This window comes from Zingiber officinale, chromosome 11B, assembly GCF_018446385.1.
Source record: "Zingiber officinale cultivar Zhangliang chromosome 11B, Zo_v1.1, whole genome shotgun sequence".
Classification (NCBI taxonomy): domain Eukaryota; kingdom Viridiplantae; phylum Streptophyta; class Magnoliopsida; order Zingiberales; family Zingiberaceae; genus Zingiber; species Zingiber officinale.
In genome coordinates this window covers 24,072,813-24,094,518 of record NC_056007.1, presented here as the reverse complement: position 1 = coordinate 24,094,518, position 21,706 = coordinate 24,072,813, and positions in this window count along the sequence as shown.

Below are 21,706 nucleotides of genomic sequence, written 5' to 3'. Positions count from 1 at the left end.
ATCGATCGGGCAAGTTGCTCCGCGAACAGTAAGTTTCTGGATCGATCGTCCGATCGATCCAACAATTTCTGTCGCGAACAGAAGGTTCGGGAATCGATCACTGGATCGATTGGTCAGTCTGGATCGATCAGCCGATCGATCCAGAATATCGTCCCGAAACCAGTAGCGTGCTGGATCGATCACTGGATCGATCCAACCTACGTCACGCGTACAGTAGCCGGCTGAATCGATCCCTGGATCGATCCGATGTTCCAATCGATCAACGGATCGATTGGGAGGTCTGATAACAGCCAGGAAACATATATTTTAGTTCTTTGACCATAGGGGATGTAGTATATGTTAGGTATATCTTAGATTACATCCACTAGTACATGTAGAACCAAGAATAGTTATCAGTTAGCAACTAAAATTTAAATTAGATCAGTTTTCCGCATAGTTAGCACAGCATAACTGTGACGATCAGCCTTATAGCCTAGTAGTAGAAGGCGGGTCGTTACAGAGTGGTATCAGAGCAGTGTTCCATACTTCCTACACACACATCAGTATTGTACCTGCAGCTTCCAAGTAAGAATACCTCTACTTAATTTATGTTCCTTGTTTTGTTATTACAGTTCATGTTTATATGCCTACTGCTTGTTAGTATGTGATAGTTTCTAAACATGATATCAGTAGTTATATAACTGTGATTACATTAGTTATGTTATGCTCTCTATGTCCTTAGAAATGGCACGAGGACGCCCAGCTAGAAGGGCACTAGCTACTGAGCCCCAGCAAGAGGCAGGTAGTTCAGTGCCTCCTCCAGACCTTACAGCATTAGTGGCTCAGTTACAGCAGCAGCAACAAGAAATAGCCACCTTAAAGGCTAATCACCAGAGTACCCCCACAGTCACTCCGAACCGCGACTCCGAAGTCTTAGAGGTTCCACCACCTCAACCCAACGCCAGCACCAGCAGTCCCAGCAGCAGAGCCAAGAAAGGAAGCCTATCCGATCCAAAGCGGGTCAAGCCAGAGAACTTCTCAGGCACTAGTGAACCATGGGATGCACAAGCCTGGTTCAAAACACTGGAGAGCACGATGGAGCTTCTGGACTGGCCAGAACACGAGAAGGTGAAGTGTGCCTCATTCTGTCTGACAGGAGACGCACGTATGTGGTGGGAAAGAATCGAGCGAAGCGCCCAGTGAACCGGATGTTATGGGCTGACTTCGAGAAGGAGTTCTTCGAGGAGTTCTTTCACATACGGGTCACAAACCGCCACTACGACGAGTTCGGTGAGTTTCGTTAGGGCAATCTTTCACTTGAGGAAGCCGTGAAGAAATTCAACAGTTGGCTCGTCATGCCCGAGCTAGTCGACAGAGAAGGAACGAACTGGTTGATGCTCAAGATCTCGAGGCCAGAGATAGCGTGAACGTGGTGGTGGCATACATAGGCCACAAACCACGGAGGAGTTAGTGAGCGGTGCCTTGACCACAGAGCATTACGAGAACAGCATAAAGCAGCAGAAGCAAGTCTCCTCGAGTCCAAAGGCCAAGGAAACTCTCACACTCAAAACAGCAAGGCCACAGCTCTAATCGGAAAGGGAACTCCAACAGCAAGCACAAATCGGGAGTGACCCAAAAGGAGGACCATCTAGCAACGACCCGTTATCCAAAGTGTGCTACTGTGGGAAATTTCACCTGTGGGTTTATGGCAAGGGCACACGAGGATGCTTTGAATGTGGACAAGAAGGGCATATGGCCAAGCAGTGTCCGAACAAGACAGTATGCAGGCCAGCCAGCTCAGTTATATCAGATGCAGGCCGCTCTAGAAGGTCCACTTATCAGCCAGGGCAGATTAGAAGCCCCTCCAGCTATGGCGAATGCGAGGATCTACTCACTCACCAGAGAGGACGTAGCCAATGCCTCGACAGTTGTCACAGGTCAGATTAGCATTTTTCAGTATAGTGCTACTGTTCTATTTGATACTGGGGCAACCCATTCATATATAGCCAGGGTGTTCTCCGAAAAATTAGAAATACCCTCCGAGGTACTCAGTGGTCAGTTTTAGACGGCACTACCTTCAGGAGAGATCATGGCATCCACGCACTGGCTCAGAGCAGTGTCGGTCATTATAGCAGACAGGGAACTCTTTTGTGATCTGATCCTGCTGGAAATGACTGACTACGACGTCATCCTTGGAATGGACTTCCTGATCAGATACGGTGCTTCCATAGAGTGCCGTAAACAGAAAGTCGTATTCCAACCCGAAGCAGAAGCACAGTTCGAGTACATCGGGGAACAGAAAATTTCTCTCAGCTATGAAGGCACGGAAGTTGATGGATTCGGGATGTACGGGGTACTTAGCACATGTAGTCAATACCAGCCAGGACAAGGACCAACAGCTAGCAGGGGTCCGAGTTGTATGTGACTACCCAGCAGTCTTCCCTGAGGAGTTACCAGGCCTAGCACCAGTCAGGGAGATTGAATTTGAGATAGAGCTCTTCCCCGGCACCAATCCTATTTCCAAAGCGCCATATCGCATGGCTCCAGTAGAACTGAAGGAACTTCAGGAGCAACTACAGGAGCTGCTTGACAAGGGCTTCATACGCCCTAGTCACTCACCATGGGGAGCGCCTGTACTGTTCGTGAAGAAGAAGGATGGAAGCATGCGGCTATGCATAGACTACAGGGCACTGAATCAGGTCACGATTAAGAACAGGTATCCTCTTCCCAGAATAGATGACCTGTTCGACCAGTTAAAGGGAGCAGCAGTGTTCTCTAAGATTGACCTCAGATCAGGATATCACCAAGTCAGAGTCAAGGAGGGTGATATACCCAAGACAGCATTCAGAACCAGATACGGGCACTACGAGTTCGTAGTCATGCCCTTTGGCGTGACCAATGCTCCAGCTACATTCATGGATCTCATGAACATGGTATTCAGGGAGTATTTAGATAAGTTTGTTATTGTGTTTATCGATGACATTCTCATCTACTCAGGAACTCAGGAAGAACATGCAGAGCACCTGAAGACAGTACTACAGACACTTCAGCAGAATCAGCTATATGCCAAGTTCACGAAATGTGAATTCTGGCTTGATCAGGTGTCTTTCCTAGGTCACATCATCTCAAGGGATGGTGTCATGGTAGACCCCAGCAAAATAGAAGCAGTAAGTAACTGGAAAAGACCGAGGAACGCCAGTGAAATCAGAAGCTTTCTGGGATTAGCAGGTTATTACAGAAAGTTTGTAGAGGACTTCTCCAGGATAGCCTCCCCACTGACAGCTCTTACCAGAAAGAACAGGAAATTTCAGTGGACAGAGGACTGTGAGAACAGCTTCAGCGAGCTAAAAAGGAGATTGACCAGTGCTCCCATTTTGGCTCTACCAGACAACACCAGCAGCTTTGACATCTATAGTGATGCCTCCAAGTTGGGACTAGGAGCAGTACTGATGCAAAATGGCAAGGTGATCGCCTATGCCTCCAGACAACTCAAGGATTATGAGAAGAACTACCCTACTCATGACCTTGAGCTTGCAGCAGTAGTGTTCGCTCTCAAAATTTGGAGACATTACTTATATGGAGCTCAGTGCAGAGTGTATACAGATCATCGAGTCTGAAGTACTTCTTCACTCGAAGGATACGAACACAGATGGCTTGAGCTGGTCAAAGACTACGATATAGACATCCTCTACCATCCAGGGAAAGCCAATAAGGTAGCCGACGCACTCAGCAGAAAATCCGGTGCTACCTTATCATCTCTTACAGCCATGTCACCGCCCCTACAGAAGGAGATCGTAGATTTCGGTCTCGAACTCATCGTTGGACAGCTCTCTACTATGACCTTAGAGTCTACCTTGCTTGGTGATATTCAGTCAGCTCAGGAGTAGGACCCTGAAATTCAGAAAATCAAGCAAGGGCTAGCAGAATCAGAAAGTAGAGAATTCAGAGTGTCCGATAGCGGGGTGTTGTATTTCGGTAACAGACTCTGTGTTCCAGATCAGGAGGAGCTACGGAGACATATTTTAGATGAGGCTCACAAGACCCCCTATGTGATGCATCCAGGTTCCACCAAAATGTACCAAGACCTGAAGAACCGTTTTTGGTGGCCCGGGATGAAGCGAGACATCGCCAGATATGTTAGCATCTGCCTCACCTGTCAGAGGGTTAAGGCAGAACATCAGCGACCAGGAGGAGTTCTGCAGCCTATACAGATTCCAGAGTGGAAGTGGGAGGATATCTCTATGGATTTCATAGTGGGACTGCCCAGAACCACGAATGGTTTTGATGCTATCTGGGTAATAGTCAACAGGTTGACTAAATCAGCCCACTTCTTAGCTATCAAGATATCCTACTCCATGGAGAAGCTAGCTCAGTTGTATCTCTAGGAGATCGTCAGACTACATGGAGTCCCACGAACCATCATTTCAGACAGAGACAGCAGATTCACATCACACTTCTGGGAGTCCAGCGTTAGGCACTAAGTTAAAGTTCAGACACAGTCCATCCTCAGACAGATGGTCAGACGGAGCGAGTAAACCAGGTACTCGAAGATATGCTCCGAGCGTGTACCCTAGACTTCAAGGGAAGTTGGTGCAAATATCTGAGCTTAGCAGAATTTGCATACAACAACAGCTATCAGGCCACTATCGGCATGGCACCTTACGAGGCTCTCTATGGGCGGAGGTGTAGATCTCCAATCTGCTGGTATGAGAGTGGTGAACAGAAAGAGCTAGAACTTCAGACAGATCTAGTCGCAGATACCACAGCAGCAATACAGCAGATTCGTCAGAGGATAGAGACAGCTCAGAGCCGCCAGAAAAGCTATGCTGATACGCGGCGCAGACCCTTAGAGTTTTCAGTTGGGGATTCAGTGTTCCTCAGAGTAGCTCCCATGAAGGGAGTAATGCGTTTTGGGAAGAAGGGCAAGCTAAGTCCCAGATATGTGGGACCATACCTTATCAGCAGAAGAGTGGGCAAGGTAGCATATGAGCTAGAGCTACCCCAGGAAATGTCAGCTGTCCACAACGTATTTCATGTCTCTATGCTGAAGAAGCATATTCCCGATGCAACCCAGGTGATTGAGCCCCAGTCGGTACAGATCCGCGAAGACCTCAGCTATGATAGTCAGCCTATTCAGATAATAGACCGAGCAGTTAAGAAATTGCGGAACAAGGAAGTACCATTAGTCAAAGTTATTTGGCACAGTCACACAGCAGAAGAGGCAACTTGGGAGACAGAAGCCAGCATGAGACAGAAGTACCCATAATTATTTTAAGTTCGAGGACGAACTTTTTATAAGGTATGGGGGATTGTAACGCCCGAAAATTCTCAAACTTTCATTAGAATTATTCTATGATTTTTCTGGAATTTTTAGATATTTTTCCGGAATTCTCCGAGTAGCGGAAGTAGCAAAAATAATTAAAAGAATAAAATAGCTTAGGCGGGAATCGAACCCGAGACCTATGGTGTAAGGGATAATGCTAGTAACCGGTGAACCCAGCAGGGCCGTGCTGAAAGGAAAGGGAGACGATTTAATTTATATTAGAGTTGGGCCGGAATTACCACTTAATATAAATAGAAGGTTTAAGTGGGGTTTGGGTTATTTCTTTTATTGGTTTGGCAAAACCCTTCCTCTCCAAAGCCTCACGCCGACACCTTCCTCTTCCTCCTCCCCTCTCGGCGCCCAAGCCCCAAGGACTCTCGGATCATCTTCCGGCGACGACTCCAACACGAAAGAGGTTCTTCTCCGCGAGAGGAACGCAAAGACGTGAGCGGATCGTCGATAAGGTCATCTCCACCGGAATTCTAGCGAATAGAATCGTAAGAAATTACGAACAGGAGGTAAGAAAACCCCTCACCTGCAGTATAATAGCTACCGTTTGATTTTCTGCGCATTAGTTTAGTTATATGCGTATGTTTTCGACACATAGGGTGTATTTAACCTTCCTCGCAGGTTTAGGGATTTAGTGAGGACCTTTAGATGGGCCGGACACGTCTTTTCTCCTTCAGTTGGAGGTTTAGATGTTGTTGGGTGCCTAAAGGTAGTCTCCCTAATAGAGAGGGGAGTTAAAGCACACTAGGTGTTCGATTAAATAACCAGCTTAGAAAAAGAATGCAACTTAGGCATTTTTATGAGCACAGTTGAATGCCTTAGAAGCATCTGAATTAGTAAATCAGCTTAGTCTAGTTTATATAGGACTACGATCCAATGTGTAGGCTCCCACAGTCGCCTCTAGGTTCAGACAACCTAGCTCTAGGTTCAGATAACCTAGAAACAGCAATTTAGAATAGTTTAGCTATACTCAGTATTTTACTTTTCAGTTGGCACTGTACTGGATTAGATATCCATTGGGTTGGGCTCCCATAGTCGGTCCCTAGGTTTAGATAACCTAGTAGCTCTACTAAATTCGGGACTTGCAACCCCGAGTCTAGTTAGAGATGCGCGCATAGCACGTACAGTTGCCGGGCCCAACAGCAGCATGTTTAGTATTTTCACTTATTATATGTATATGGTTTTCAACCCCTCACAAATTAGTTCGTGAATTCAGTACAGTTCTGGCAGTAGCTCAGCATTAGCGTAGCTCAGTTCTTAGTATCTACTTAGTTTTTCCCTGTGAATATGCATGATGACTTTATGTTCAGCTTTAAATACGCCATGATTGTATGCTTATATGCCATGCCATGCTTAATTTATTCAGTATATCCAGCATATGTTTTAAACAGCATGATTTAAAATCATATTTGCATCGTTGCATGTTTTTGTGAGGTAGATGGTTTCTTACTAAGCTTTAAGCTTACAGATTCTACTTTTCCTTATACTGCAGATAAAGGTAAAGGAAAGTTGGATTAACAGATGAAGCTGGAGGGCAATGCAAGGATGGTGTGTGTGGTAGGAACTGGAATCAAGGATCTTTAGGGGACTTAAACATTCTCGCTTAGAAATATGAACTTTTAGTATTTTGCTTCTTATGCATTTTAAGTTGTTCAATGCTTGAAATTAAAGAACCATGCACTATAACAAGTTAGATTGCTAGTCCTATGTTATTGGAATGTTTATTATGCATTAGATGGTTGTAGTGTGAGGTTTTGGTACGAACCAGTGCTGAAATCAGAGTTTTAGTGCGAAATCAGAAACCCCAATCGATCGGTGGATCGATTGGAGGGTCCCAATCGATCAGCTGATCGATCGGGCAAGTTCCTCCACAAACAGTAAGTTTCTGGATCGATCGTCCGATCGATCCAGCAATTTCTATCGTGAACAGAAGGTTCGGAAATCGATCACTGGATCGATTGGTCAGTCTGGATCGATCAGCCGATCGATCCAGAATATCGTCCCGGGCACAGTAGCGTGCTGGATCGATCACTGGATCGATCCAGCCTATGTCACGCGTACAGTAGTCGGCTGAATCGATCCCTAGATCGATCCGACGTTCCAATCGATCAACGGATCGATTGGGAGGTCTGATAACAGCCGAGAAACATATATTTCAGTTCTTTGACCATAGGGGATGTAGTATATGTTAGGTATACCTTATATTACATCCACCAGTACATGTAGAACCAAGAATAGTTATCAGTTAGCAACTAAAATTTAAATTAGATTAGTTTTCCGCATAGTTAGCACAGCATAACTGTGACGATCATCCTTATAGCCTAGTAGTAGAAGGCGGGTCATTACATAAGCAACCAACAACAAGATCTCAAGGCTAATATGAAATTCATGAGGCATATCAAAAACTGAGATACTACAACTGAGATGCAAAAACTGAGATGCTGGGGTCTAAACTGAGAATTCGGAATGCTGATTACATATATATTACAGTGACAATGTGATGCTACAGCTGAGATGCTAAAACTGAGATCAAAAGAAAGAAATCAAAACAGGCATGTTACTCTTAAACCTCTAGCTAACTCAATACTGTACAGTATAATCCAAGGCAAAGGAAACAAGAAACCCATGCTACTCAGAAACATCTAACTATTCCAATGCTGTACAGCATAATCCAAAAGCAAAGAAACTCATGCTCTGATTTAACAAACGAACTTCTGAAATTGAAACTACAACACAACTAATGGAACAAAAACCGAAATCCAAAACCTTCCAGAACTAGCTATCCATGTTATTCCAAATCTCTCCTCATCTTCTTAAAAACTCACGGCAGCTAGCCTCAAGAATACACCCTTACAGCATGCTTCGGAAAAACAGCAAGAAACTAACAAGTATTCGAAACCAACAACCACAAGCTAAACAAACAAACAAATTCCATTTCCTTTCTTTGAGGTACACGGCAACAAGCCCATAACCAAAAACTTCACAGCAAACTTCGAAAGCAAGAAGAACGAGAATCCGGAACTACTCCTACTGCAAGTGAGTAGCAACTCACCTTCGGTTCTTGGACTTACAACCGAGCAAGACAGCTTCTAGGGCTTCGGAGAAACTCACGATCTCGGCCTCTTCCTCGCGTCTTCGAGTTCTCCTTGTCGAGAGGATCGAGAGGACGAAGAAATCTCTTGGAATCGAGCCTTGGTCGGCCGCCGGAGACGTGCCCTAGGTTGGCTTCGTTTCCGCCCGAGAGGAGAACAGCGCCGCCCGCGTCGGGAGAGAAAGGGAAGAGAAATCGTGAGATTAGGTCACGGCTAATCAAGCCCTAAGTTCTCCCTTTATAACTCCAATATTTCTATTAACTACTCTTGCTTAAATACAACTTGATTCGGGTTTTATTAACAAACCTGCGGCTGGTCTGTTGGTTAAGCGAACCTCTACTTCACCCGAGGTTCACGGTTCAAATCTCGGCTTGGACATTTTTTGTCGAAACTTCTTTCGTTCAGTAAAAATACCAAACAAACTCCAAAAATTACGTAAAAATACTCTAAAAATTTCTAAAAATCTCTAGAATTTTTCTAAAGCATTTCTAGATTTTTATAAGGACTTTTAGAACTCGAAATAGGGAAAATTGGGTCATTACAAATGAGCCCAAAAGTCCATCGGCTATTAACCTTTGAATCTTACTCAAGTTAATATGACCTAGCCTTAGATTCCAAAGATATATTTGGTTCATTTCCGATGGTTACTTTCTCTTATTTGAATTAGAAGATGTGTTATTAATTTCCATTTGTTGCATTATGGGAGTTATTGGATTTAGAGTATACAAATTGCCAACCAATGTACCATAACAGATAACTATCCTATTTTTCTTGACAACCACTTTGTCATCAAAAGAAACAGAATATCCATCCATAAATAGTTTAGAAACTGAAATCAAGTTCTTTCTAAAACTTGGTACATAAAGACAATTTCTCAAAATCAATGTTTTATTCCTATCAAACGATAAATAAACATCTCCTACTGCAACAACCACCACTTTTGTAGCATTGCCTACGTAGATAGTGATTTTCCCTTCATATAGTTATTGGGTTTCTTAGAACCCCTGCAATGAATTGTAGACATGATCAATGGCTCCTGTGTCTACACATCAGTTACCGGTAGATAACACCGCTAAACATGTTTCAACAACTAATGAATAAGATACACCTTTATTATTCTCCATTTTGTGAGGACAATCCATGTTTTGTTTCCAATCAATGTAATTAGGACCAGTAAGTTTGTTCTCTTTCAATATATCAGCAAGAGGATTGAAAGCTATTTGAAATCCTAAGAATCATAAAATATTTGGTCAAAACATTAGAATTTAAAATAATATTGATTCACAAACAATATCATTTAAATTCACCAACACCTCAAAACACCGTGAATTTTGTATGCCATGATAGTGTGGACATATACAAATTCAAACATTTGTAAGAGGGGAATTTATCCATTAATTTTATTATCTTGTCATCCTAACTTTATGACAAATAAAATTAATAGTTGGTTTTCTTTTGGTCACACAAATAATAGCAGTGACTCTGTTGGGGAGGATACTATTAAATGCGCCTAAGTGTATACCATTACTTGATACTTAGTCCATTAAATAGGATTGTGCCCCTTCAGTTGGAGAAGATCACACGCTCCTAAATAATTTCCTATAACCATCCATAAAGGAAGTTTGATCTAGTGATCCGCAAACAAACTCATCCGTTGTTGAGGGAGGCACTCAGAGCCAACACATAAGTTTGAATGCATCACTTACAAACCAGTAATGGAGACCGTGGAATTTAAAAAATTTCTCTCCCACTTAGTTATTTAAAGCGAGGAATTTTAACATGAACACACACATAGCACATATAAATAGCATAAAAGACAATAAATATGAAAAATAATTTTTCAACTATTATAGCCTCATCCATAGCTGTCCTCCGTGAGCCACTAACCCTAGCCGCCGCCAATGGGTCATGTCATCACTGTAGGGGCAATTTCCCTAGGTCAGGTTTGACCAGTTTGACTAAGTTTGAGTTGAGTTAAGCTTGAGTCAGGATTTGAGTTTTGATGTTTGACAATATAAGGAGATTGCTAGAGCAATCGTTCGGTTATGGAGATGGTCAAAGGGTTGATCAGGTTGATGAGAATACAAGTCTAAGTAGGTCAAGGTTGATAGGAGACTTGACTGGGAAAGTCCTAACTGGATGTTAGGTAACGGGAAAGTCCTAGTGAGGAGCTAGGCAGGAGAAAGTCTTGGTGAGGAGCCAGACAATGGGAAAGTTCTAGTGAGGAGCTAGGCAAGGGAAAGTCCTGGTAAGGAGCCAGGAAATGGGAAAGTCCTAGTGAGGAGCTAGGCAAGAGAAAGTCTTGGTGAGGAGTCAGGTAATTGGAAAGTCCTGGTGAGGAGCCAGGCAAGTGGAAAGTCCTGGTGAGGAGCTAGGCAATTGGAAAGTCTAAGTGTGATCTTGGCAAAGGGTGTAAGTCCAAGCATGTGGTCTTGGCAAGGTAAGTCCTGGTATGACTTGGCAAGGAAGACCTGACAATTAGGATGAGGCCGAAGGAAGCTCCTGAAGGCAAAGCGTGAAGGATAGGAGATATTCAAGGGACGCAAGGCTGATGAAGGATGCTAGAAGGCTAGTTCGAGGTTGGTCGAGTGTGGCCAAATGCTAGGCATGGAGACCCAATAAGTCACAGTTGACTAGGAGTTGGGTTGGAGATTTTGGACTTGAGTTTGAGTTATGTCCAAGCTAGTCAATCGATCGGGCGATCGATTGAACTAGGTTCTAATCGATAGACTGATCGATTGGAGTGTGCTGCAATTGTGGGAAGGCCCAATCGATCGGTCGATCGATTGGGATGTGGAATCACGAGCATAGAGGCTTTCCCAATCGATTGAGAGATCGATTGGGAGCTGCCAATCGATCGGTCGATCGATTGGGCAGCAGAAGCTCTCACACGGATGCAAGAGCACATAAAGGTTCTGAATCGATCGGGCGATCGATTTAGGAAGTCCTAATCGATCAGTCGATCGATTGGGAAGTGATTGTTACGCAGGATGCAGGTGATGGCCGAGTGTGATGGAGCGGTGCTGAGTTGGCAATCGATTGGGGATGAATTCAATTGACTGCGAGCACTGCTTAAAGCCTGGGCGGAGCGTTTTCTTCGCTAGATCTTTGCGATCTTTTCCTGCGAGCTTACAGCTATTCTCACAGTGATTTTCCCAATACTCATGCCAGTTCTTGAAGGCACTTGAGGAGCATCTTCAAGGTTTAAGAGGCAACAACAAGTAGCAAGAAGAAAGGGTATTCAATTATATTCTTAGGGTTTCTTCTTATATTTGTGTTTGTGTTGTGTGTGAGTTTGCACGAGGCTTCTCCGCCTCTGGCTGTGACCGAGAAGTTTTTCATAGTGGAGATAATGTGTCGTGTGTGGATCCTTGGATTAGTCACCTTATCTTGAGGTGGATACCAAGTAAATCCTAGGTGTTAGCGTTTTGGTTTGTTGTGTCTTTCTTTCCGCTGCATATCATCAAGACGACCCAAGCATGACAAAACACTATTCACCCCCCTCTAGCGAGCACATCGGTCTCAACAATTGGTATCAGAGCGAGGTCGCTCTTCTATGGACTAACCACCAAGAGAGAAAGAAGCTAGAGGAAGAAGATGGAGTCCGAAGGACCACTCGGATGGGATATCCGAATTCCACCTCCATACGACAAAGAAGACTTCAATTATTGGAGGACGAGGTTGGAAACTTGGTTCCAAATGGATTGGAATCAATGAGTTGCATTGGAAGATCCATTTGAGCCTCCAAAGGACAAAAAGGGGAAGTGTCTCCGACCTCGACATTGGATCGAGGAACAACGGGAGCAAGCGGAGGTGGATAAGGAGGTAACAAAAACTTTGTTAAATCTATTACCCTCTAATATAATTTTGAGTGTAGGTGAATGCACGAGTGCAAGTGATATTTGGAAAAAGGTCATTGCCTATCATGAAGACCCGCCACAATTCCAAGGAGTAGAGGAGTCCAAGGAGAAGGGTTCATTGGTCCAAGAAGAGAATGACCAATCCGATGTTGACATAAGGTCAACATTCGAGGAAAAGAAGGAAGAAGAGAAGAAGGAAGAAGATGAGAGATCTTCTACATCTTCAAGAGAGGAAGAGGTGGAAGTATCTACATCCTCAAGAGTTGAAGAGGTGGAAGCACCCACACCCTCAAGAGGAGAAGAAGAAGAAGATGATGCAACCTCCACAATGCAAGATAAATCAAATAGAGGATCAAGTGCCACCCCTACAAGCAAAGGTATAGAAATTTCGATGGTAAATAATAAAAATCATATCATTTGCTTTGAGTGTAGGGAACATGGACACTATAAGAGCAAGTGCCCAAAATTGGCCAAGAAGAAGGGCCAAGTAGTACCCAAGGGCAAGGAGAAGCCCAAGGAGACAATCTCCACAACAAAGAAGAGCAAGGAACACATTGTGTGTTTCTTATGCAACCAAAATAGACATTATCGAAGCCAATGTCCAAAGGGGAAGAAAACAACCAAAGTCAAAGGAGGAAGCACAAGTATAGGGGGAGCTGCTAAGGTAAAAACCAAGGTATCATTTAATGAATTCATTCCTTTGACACATGATAAAAAGCATGCTAGAAATAATTCTTATCATTTTAATGTGAATTATCATGAAAGTAGGAAGCATGATGGCACTAAGGATAAATATATTCCTCCTCATGCTAGATTTACCACACCTAAGGTTAGGAAGGTAAATAACAACTTAGGCAATAACACCAAGGATTTTAGATATATGCCTAAAAATAGAAATGCTCATAGGGGTCAAGAAAAATCCAAATCTATGGATTTAATAATGGAGAACCAAGTCTTGAGGTCAAGACTTGATAACTTAGAAAGAACTCTAGCAAGAATAGAAAACATGCTTATGGATCAAAATGAGCATAACCTAGGAAAAGCTAGACAAGAGCCATCCAATGGCTATAGAGGTTTGGGATACAAACCTAAAGTCAAGAAGGATGTGACTTCTTTTCATAGGGTTCCATATAGCTATGGGACCAACCCTAGGTGTAAAGGTCAAGTCAAGGATACTAGGGAAGGAATCCCTAAAGGTTCTTTTGGCAAGATCAATGTGACTAAGACTTCTAAGAAATCTAACAAAGTCACAAAGAAGGTCACAAGGGAGGTCATCCCTAAAGTTGATCTAGTAAAGGAGACTAAGGCTCCAAAAAGGCCAAATAAAGTCACAAAGAAGGTTACAAGGAAAGTTATCCCTAGGAGTGACCTAGTGGAAGTAACCAAGGTTTCTAAGAAGCCTAGAAAGGTCCTTATAAAGGTATCTAGGGAAGTTATCCTGAGTGAGTACCTAGAGCATCCAAGGAGCACCAATAGGTTTTGGGTTCCTAGGAGCATATTCTCTACACCCTAGATGGTCTAGAGAGTGTCAACTCTATTTGGAAGGGTAGTTAACCCAACCTTGGTAAAGTTAGCACTTGGAGAGCATTTTCAAGGTTTCACTAACCTTTGAAAATGAAAAGGATTATTAGTGTTATTCTTTGAAAGAGTAACATTTGTCAAAATTTGAGGAGTTGAATCTAATTTAAATTGACACACTTGAGAGAAGCAAAAGTAATGCCAAATTTAGAATTCGACATTTTCTTATGGAATTAAGGGAAATGTAAACCTTAATCCAAATTGTCACTCTTGGAAAGAGTAACATGTGCCAAATCTTAAGGAATTATGTTTGAATTAAATTGGCACAATTTGGAGAATCATATGAACTACCAAGTTGAGATTTTGGTATGTTCTTAGGGAGTCAAGGGCAAATTCGGGCTTAAAATATAAGGTGATTACTCCTTTGGAAGGATAAATATGTCAAAATTTGAGGAATGTGCTTAATTTTAATTGGCATAAATAAATCAAGAGATTAAAGAAATGCTAAGTTGGGGTTTGGCACTTTCTTGATGAAATTGGGCAATCTAGGATTTAATTTTAAGATTAGCTAAGGTTTAAGGACACTTAGATAGGTAATCTAGGTATCTTATGTATGCTAATTTGCCATGGTTTGTTTTCCCATCATATGCCCAGGCTTTCGTACCAGTTCCACTGTACAAAAATTTTGTACACGTGTTGAACCTTTCCTAAACAACCTATTGTGTTCTTTAGAAGTTAAATTAGGAATCCCAAACGGAACTTAACATTATTGATTCCAAATTTAAGTCATCTGTTCTTAATGGTTTAGATTTGGATCGCAATCGAAACTTAACACTATTGATTCAAATCAACCTATGTTATAAATTTAATTAAATATTAATTTCTAAAATTAGCTTCCAGGACTGCATGGCGAGGCACATGGCCTTCTTGGGTATGTGAGCATCCACACCCGCCTAGACAAATCCTTTTAAGAAAAGCTAATATTTAATTTCCTTATATAACTTTAGGTTTAACCAAAAGGAGTAATCGAATCATAAATTTGAAAAATAAAAAAAAACACAAACTCGAATAACAAATTTGAAAAACTAGAATCTAATGCCTCTTGTGTTTGGAATTCATACAAAGAAAAATAACTAGCGTGATGCGGAAAATAATTACTAGTTATACCTTTTTTATGTATGCTAATAACCTCGAGATCTTCTGTCGTATTCCTCGTCTCGCCTTGGACGTCGAGTGGGCGACGATCCTCCAAGCTGAACACCACCCAAAGCCTTCTTCCTCCTTTTAATGTGGATGTTAAAAAAGGAAGTTTTAAAAATTAAAACCAAGTTTTAAAATTTAAAACTTCTCTTCTAAAATTTCCTTTTTTTAACATGGATACAAAAATAGAAAGTTTCAAATTTAAAACTCCCTTCCTTTTTTCCAACAACCATGAGGATGGTTAAAAAAGGAAAGTTTTAAAACTTTTAAACTTTCTTTTAAACCATGTGGCTTAATTCAAATAAGGAAAGTTTTATAAATTTAAAATCCTTCTTTTAAACTTGTAGTTATCTACAAAGAGAATATTTTAAAAATTCAAAACACCCCTCCTAATTTGAAATATAGTGGTCGGCCCCTCCTTTGCTTGGGCACCAAGCATAGGGCCGACCCTCTTGAGGAGATGGTGGCTGGCCCATGGCTTGGTCACCAAGCCTTAGGCCGACCCCCTTCTTGGACACCAAAATGAGCTTTTATTTGGATGGACTTGAGGCTTTAATGAGGCTACGATAGGTGTTGGTCCCCGTGGGTGTTTTGATGTGATCAACCAAGTTGGTTAGGTCCTGATTTGTGTTTGATCCCTGTGTCTGAGTGTGTAGGAGCACAGGAAGTCAAGCGGAAGACGTAACTAGCGAGAAGGACGACACGGGAAGGGAGTCAACGGGCTCGGTGCGTCCGAAGTAGGAGAGAGCTGCGGAAGAGTACTCCGGTGGACGAGAAGAACGTGCACGACGTTCGAGGGACGAGAAGCCGGACGGAAGTCTGCTCGAGGAGAAGGCCGGAAATTGGGTTCGGGTGAGCCCTATTTCGGTTGGCCGGAATCACCCAAAAGAACGAGACTTTGAAAGATGAAGCAAAGAAGCAAGCAAGCTGGAAAAGCTACCAGCCAGCTTAGAGGCGCCTCCATCTGGCTTGGAGGCGCCTCCAGCTTGAAGGCTCCTTCAATCTGGTTGGAGGTGCCTCCAAGCTGGTCAAAACATAGAGTTCTATCCGCTGACCGAGTTGGAGGCACCTTGAACCTTGTTGGAGGCACCTTGGACCTGATAGGATCGAGTAGCGCGATAGAGGGGGGGGGGGGTGAATATCGCATCCTTTTAAAACTAATCGTTTCTTTGAAATCAAAGTCGTGCACAGCAGAAAGTAAATAGAGACAGTTTGTTTACTTTGTTCGAAGCCTAGCTCGACTCCTACTCGAAGGCACGCGGTCCTTGACCGCACCGATGGGCAAAACACTAAAACTCTTCTCTCTGAAGTCCTCGGAGAGAAGCAGATCGTACAGGTACAATAGAATAAGATAGTAACAAGCCTACTATCTTATTTGCAATTAAGTGAAAAACAATAATATATATACCGACAAATGAATCAAAGATTTAGCGTAGGTCGGTGCTTTCGAATGACGCAGCTTGCTGTACTGATGAAGATGAGTCGCTTGCAGAGCAGTAACTTGTGATCAGAAAAGTTGTTTTTTTAGCTTCTGACTTCGAGCACATTTTATAAGAATCTTGGACGTTCGGTCGACCGATCTCTCTGTTCGGTCGACCAAACCTGCTCCCTTCCTTCCTGGCTGAAGTCCGAAGCTGGCTCGATGTTTTGCATTTACTGGTCTTTAATGGTTCGGTCGACCGAACCTCTTTTTCGGTCGACAGAACAGCTTCCTTCCCTGTTTGTCGAGATCTTGAATTAATGCTCCATTAATGTCTTCAATGTTCGGTCGACCGAACCTCATTTTCGGTCGACCGATCACGTTGTAATATCATATTTCTGAGCCTGATCTGTTTTGCCAAAGTTGCCTGTTCGGTCGACCGAACCTTTGTTCGGTCGACTGATAAAATGCCTTTTTCGGTCGACTGAACCTCTTGTTCAGTCGACTGAACCCCTGGTCAAATGAAGCTTTCTAAGTGCTGGACGCGTGTCCGCTGACAGAGCCTGATTATGAGTTCTGAGTCAAAATTTATGACCCTTTGAAGCTCAAGGGGTCATATGGTTCTGCAACACAATGTTAGTTTGATATAACAATAATATTCCTGCAAAACAAAGTTAGCACAGTCATAATACATGTGTAGTAATATGCATGAGTATAATAGTTAGGACTGTCTTCATTTCAACTTCGAAACCTTCCCGGTTTCTTCAGTTGGATCAGCGACCTTAGGTTATTCCCTTCAGGAACTCGACCTCACTGTCGCTCCTCCAGTTGCTTACCTCAACTTACCTGCCAAACATGGTCCTCCAGACCTGTTTGGACTTTTGCCTGCTCAGTGTCTGATCACCTGATCCACTAAGACTTTTCCTGTAATATTATGTTAGCCAACAGCAATAATAATACAGAAAATAATGGTAAACCTAAACCTAGATTTACCGAGATCCGCTGGTCCGGTCGACCGTGCGCGGTCGCCCGGAAATCATCCGATCAACCTTGCTTGGAGTTCACTCCTCCAAGACTTCTCGTTGTTGGTGCAACCTTAGGTCAAGGTTGACCTGGTTGACCCGACTCGAGTTGACTTGACTCGAGTTGTATTTTGATGTTTGACTTGGGAAGATTGTTGATGCAACTTTAGGTCAAGGTTGACCTAGTTGAGTTGCATGTTGATGTTTGACACTCGTGAGAGAGTTCTATTCTTGATGTGAGACAAGAATAGATGTTTGGGGGATTGTAGGTGCAACCGTAGGTCAAGGTTGACCTGGTTGACCTGATTCGGGAAAAAGTCCAAGTATGGAGACTTGGCAACGGAAAAGTCCAAGCAGGGAGCCTGGCACTGGAAAAGTCCAAGTATGGAGACTTGGCACTGGAAAAGTCCAAGTATGGAGACTTGGCACTGGAAAAGTCCAAGCAGGGAGCTTGGCACGTGGGAAAGTCCTAACTGGGATGTTAGGCAGTGTGGAAAGTCCTGGTGAGTGGAGCCAGGCAGTGGGAAAGTCCTAACTGGGATGTTAGGCAGTGTGGAAAGTCCTGGTGAGTGGAGCCAGGCAGTGGAAAGTCCTAACTGGGATGTTAGGCAGTTGGAAAGTCCTAACTGGGATGTTAGGCAGTTGGAAAGTCCTGGTGAGTGAAACCAGGCAAGGGAAAATCCAGATGGATCAGGGATGATCGGACTTCTGGTGTTGGAAAGTCCAAGTAGGTCAAGAGAGTGATCGGATACTTGGCACGAAGAGGAAAATCCAGATGGATCAGGGATGATCGGACGTCTGGTGTGGAAAAGTCTAAGTGGGTCAAAGGGATTGACCGGACACTTAGCGGGGAGTGCTAGCAGGTCAAGGGAGTGACCGGATGCTAGGTATGATATACCAACAGGTCAAGGTTGACCGGATGTTGGTGTGGAAGCCTTAGGTTTAGGGCTGAGAAGTTTGGATCGGTCTGGTGACCGATCCAGTGATACTGTGTTCGGTCCACAGACCGATCAGGCAACGATCAGAAGCGGAGAAAAGAAGCTCCTGATCGGTCCCTGGACCGATCAGGTGTATGCCTGATCGGTCTCCACGACCGATCACGAGACGAGTGCGATTCTCTGTCTGTGAGAGAGCTGGGAGAGCTGGGATCGGTCTGGGGACCGATCAGGACAGAGCCTGATCGGTCCACAGACCGATCAGAGTACGCACAGAAGATTCTGTACACTGGCTGATCGGTCTGGGGACCGATCAGCGAAGGGCCTGATCGGTCCACAGACCGATCAGAGCTCCGATCGCGACACCTGATCGGTCTGCAGACCGATCAGGGTTCTAGCCGTTGCGACGCAACGGCTAGTTTTCTCGCTGTCTTCTTCGCAGGTATAAAAGGATCGAGGGCATCTTCTGTGCGACATCTTTTCTTCCTTCTTCCTGTTCTAAGTGCTGCTGTGCTTGAGCTTTGTTGAGCTCCTCCGAAGCTTCGCGTGAGCTTCATTCCACGACTGGGTCACCTGCTGTAGTAGGCGCTTGGAGCTGCTGCTTCTTCCAGTCGAAGAGAAGGCAAGCAAGAGTTTTCTTACTGTTGTATTTCTTGCTGTCTTTCTTTGTATTTCTGTACTCTCCTTACTTGCTGTTGCAAGAGTGTGTTGTGGCGAGGTTTCTCCACCCATAAGGAGTTTGTATTAGCCGGTTCTCCGGGGACTCATCCACCGACGGATTGAGAGGCTTCGTCCACCTTACGGACACGCCGAGGAGTAGGAGTATCATCTCCGAACCTCGTTACATCGACGCGTTGAGGTTTGATCTTCTTGTTTTCGTGTCCTTGTTTATTTTTCCGCTGCGCTAACGAATTGTAGGAAGAAACGCGATCGATTTGGGGCGGCTATTCACACCCCCCTCTCTAGCCGAGTACGAAGGATCCTAACAAGTGGTATCAGAGCGAGGACGCTCTTCGTCGGATCAACACCCGTGGGAGCAAAGCTAGAGATGGATCAATTCGGAGAAGACATCACGATTCCACCCTTCTACAACGACAACTTCACATATTGGAAGGTAAGGATGATGTATTTTCTTAGGACTAATATGTTGAACTGGTTTGTGTACAAGAAGGTTTTTCTCCTCCAATGGATAAAGAAGGAGAGCCTCTAGAGAAGAACAAGTGGACGAAGGAACAAGTCCACCAATCCACGATCAACAATGAGGTAACTAAAACAATTGAATTTTCATTACCTACTAATATTTTGTGTAAGATAGGTAAATACAACAATGCCAAGGAATTGTGGGATAACTTGGCCAAGTACCATGAGGAGAGCTCCACTTCAAGCCATGAAGAGGAGCCTAGTGAGCCAAGTAGCTCACATCATGGAGGGAGCGAATTGGGAGTTGAGGGCTACTCAACATCCAAGGAAGAAGAGGAGGAGAGTTCCTCTTGCTCAAGTTCGGAGCAAGAAGAGGAAGTTTCCACCTCCGGAAGGGTTGAAGAAGAAAGCTCATCTCCATCCACAACCCTAGGTAACTCAAACACTGTGATTTCAAGCAAATTACACATAATGTGTTTTGAGTGTAGGAAACATGGGCACTACAAGAGTAAGTGTCCAAGGAGGGTTAGGAAGACTCCACCGGCACCAAAAGTCAAGGGAGCCGGAGTCCCGACACGCAAAGGCAAGGAGCACGTGGTATGCTTCCAATGCAAGCGAAGGGGACATTATCGGAGTCAATGTCCAAGGGGGAGGCAACCTCACAAGGACAAGGGATGCACATCGATAGGGGGAGCTAAGGCAAACCCTAAGGTACCTTTTAAGGCACACTATTGCAATTCAAATAAGAAACATGCTAGTAGTTTTATTGCTATTGCAAATAATGATGAGCATGTTAACACTAGAAATCAACACATGTGCTTAGGTGCTAAACATGTTAGCCTAGGTAAGGATAACACTAGAAATACCAACCCTAGGTTTAACGCTTCTAAAATTAAGGAAAACCTAGGTAGAAATCCCAAGAAGACTAGACACATGCCTAGGAATATCTCAAGAGAAAATGATAAATTAAAACTTGAGGTATTAGAGAGGGAAAATCAAGTCTTGAGGTCAAGACTTGATAATTTAGAAAAGGCTCTTAAAAACATGGAGAAGTCATCTCTAGGGTTTAAGGGTCAAAAACCAATGTCCAAGGACAAAAAGGGTTTGGGTCACAAACCTAAGTCCCAAATGGTCAAGCCCACTTATCACAATGTTCCATTCGATTATGGAACAAAACCTAGGGCTAGGAAGACCATTACCAAGGTTACAAGGGGAGTCACCCCTATAGTTGACCTTGATGAGACCCAAATGACCAAGGCTTCAAAGCCCAAGAGGGTCATTAGGAGGGTTGCTAGGGAAGTCATCCCTAGTGAATATTTAGTGAACCCAATGAGCTCTAATAGGTATTGGGTTCCTAGGAGCATTTTCTCTACCCCATAGATGGGTTAGAGAGTGTCAACTCCAATAAGAAGGGTAGTTAACTCAACTTTGAGGAAATTGACACTCAAGGAACATTTTCAAGGTTTTTGGAACCTTTGAAAATGAAATGGAATAATCTTTATCATTCACTCCTTGGAAGAGTAAAGTGTGCCAAAGTGAGAATATTTTAATCTTATTTGGCACAATTTAAGAAAACCTAGAGAAATACCATAATTGGGATTTTGGTTTTTCTCTTAGGGATATATGGGCAATCTAGGGTTAAATTTTAGGTTAGCAAAGTGGTTAAGGATACTTAGATAGGTAATCTAGGTATATTTATTTATGCTAAATCTTGCCATGATTGTTTGCCCTCACATGTCATGACATCATATTTAGTTTTATTATCATTTGAAATGTCATGATAATGCTTAGGCTAGTTTTTATGTCATGTTTATTTAAGTTTCAAACTTTATGCCATGACATCATGACATTGGCACATGTTTTTACTTACGATATCATTTATGCCATGTCATCATCTCTTGCATTATGATCAATGAAATTGATTTAAGGACAAACATATAATTTGATATTGAGATCAAATTGGTGTTTAGAAAATGCATGAGAACTTAGCCTAAGTTGACCTTAACCCATATCTCACATCAAATTGACTTGAATGTGGTTTGATACACCTTAGATGTGTGTGAGATATTAGGATCATGAGTTAGGATCAAGGTGCATAGTCCTTGTACCTAGATGAGCCTAATTCAAGAAATGGGGATCATAGGGAAAGCTTGTGTACAAGTCATGTACATCTAGCCCTAAGATTATGGTCCTAAATTCAAATGGTTT